Raw genomic sequence first — 2,302 nt, forward strand, 5'->3', positions numbered from 1 at the left:
CTGAATGTGCTGAAAGTATTGTTAGATGCCTTAAGAACTGAATTTCTGTCATTTTGAATGTTCTGTAGATTATCTGCAAACAGGTAGCAACCTCTAAATTTAGATTGCCTAACACTTTCAATTATAAAAGACTCCTGTGACTTTTTTTCTCTTAGAAGCTTTAACACCTTTCTTGTTTGTGGCAGTTATTTGAAACTTGGCAGGGACAAAGCCTGGGGGCTAAAGACATGCTTTCCACTCGTTCTGTGAAACGTTATTCAGGTTTGGCTGAGTTGATGATTATTTTCAACAGTTTATTTCCCTTCCCTTACTTGTGCTGCTGAGAAAAATTTTGGCAGCATATCAAAATAACGAACAGTAGCTTTCTAAAGAGCTGGGCTTATGCTTCACTGAGAATACCTGGGATTTGACTGAGCAACTACAGTAGTGGGCACGGGAAGCTTTCCCCCAATGGCATATAGCACTAATGACCACGTCCCCCACCTTGGGATAAAGCCCTTCTGAGCTGCCAGCTAATGAAGTCTTATAGTTCAATTGGTACAAGTATGTACTGCAGTGTTGAAGGTTTAGGGTTCAAACCCTGCTGTTACATGGTATGGGAGGTTGTTACTGTTCTACCTAATAGAACTTGGTTTTATACCTTTAAAAAAAAAAGGCAAAAAAACCAAACCCAAAACAAAAAACCCCCTAAAATTACATGCCCAAAACAATCAAACGAACATTACTTAGGTTGCAACGTCAAGCACTCAAAATTTAGGAAATGTCAGATTTACAGTTTCCTGGGCATTCTTAGTAATGTGATCATATACTTTCTATGTGACCCTTGCCTCATTCACTGCATAAGATGGGAGCACAAAGAAGAAGAGTTAAGTTGCCCAGGCAACTGTAAATTGCTTGGTTGTAATGATGCAACTCGATTGATTATAATGCCACTGCTTTGGTGTAAATGAAGCTCCTTCCAGATTAAGTGTCATCTATGGCTACATCTACACTACACCCGGGTTCGACCCTCCGAGATCGATCCACCGGCGGTCAGTTTAGCGGGTCTAGTGAAGACCCGCCAAATTGACAGCCGATCGCTCTCCAGTTGACCCCTGTACTCCACCCCTGACAAGACAAGTAAAGTAAGTCGACGGGAGAGTTTCTCCCATTTGCCCTCTGTGGTGTAGACCTGTCGGTAACTCAACCTAAGGTATGTCGACTCCAGCTATGTTATTCGCTTAGTGTAGGTCGACTTACTGTGGTAGTATAGACATAGCCTATGTTGTAGCTAAGGAATTTCTAAATGTGAGAACTCTTAAGTGTTTTATGGAACTCCATAGAAACATGAAATCTAGGTCAGATAAATCACTGCTTATATCAAGTTGTGTTTGAAAATGCTCTGTATCCTTGTGAAAGTCCCCTTGTGCAGTTTAAGTTACTGAATTTAAAAGAATGTAGAATTATAGTTGGGGCTGAAAAAATTTGAAAAGAGGTGCTGGGGGAGAACTGGGAGTTGCTGGACAAAGAAACTGCAACAAGGAGTAGGGTAGGGGAGGTCACAATGTTTGGGAGCCAGTAGGGATGGAGATCTTGAGCAGGAAGGAGAGAGAGGTTGGGAAGTGAGTGAACTGGACCGGTCTGGGCAAGTAGACTGGGATCAGAAGCCTGAGGAGTGGAGATCAGGACAGTGAGTCAGTGGTGGAATAGAGACAGACCTGGGACAGGTTCAAGGGGGGAAGAGGTCAGGCTTGCAGGGGGTAATTGCAGAAGTCTGTGCTCACTAGAGAACACTTCCTTCCAGTGCCTAGCCTAGCACCCAAGATCTGAGTCTTGCCATTCCTCTGATACCAGAGATCGGTGAAGTCTAGAGATGGTGAGAAAAATTCATTAAAACAGTTATCAGAAAAAACCGTTCTGAGAAAAAATGAAATTTTTCATGAAATTGTATCAATTCTGATGAAAAGTCTCCAACTTTCAGAATGAATTTTTTTTTTTTTAGTTTTTAGCTTTAATTTTATTTTGGAATGCAATTTTAGTAAATTAAAAAAATTTGAGCAGCTTCTACTTATACTGATTTGAAACATCTTGTTTTATAAATCAATGTCTTTTATTTGTGTTATAATGAAATAGCTTGACATTTTGACAGTGATTTAAAAAAACCCTGTTTTTAAAAAACACTACATTTCACAAGGTTTTGTTCCAAAACAAATTCAAAACTGAATTTTTTAAATGAAATTTTCAGAACTTCCATTTCTCAAGAAATTTCTAATTGAAATTTTTGTTCTGATTGGAATGAAAACAAATTTGGAAAGGTCAGTTT

The sequence above is a fragment of the Caretta caretta genome, chromosome 2 (assembly GCF_965140235.1).
Source record: "Caretta caretta isolate rCarCar2 chromosome 2, rCarCar1.hap1, whole genome shotgun sequence".
Lineage (NCBI taxonomy): Eukaryota > Metazoa > Chordata > Testudines > Cheloniidae > Caretta > Caretta caretta.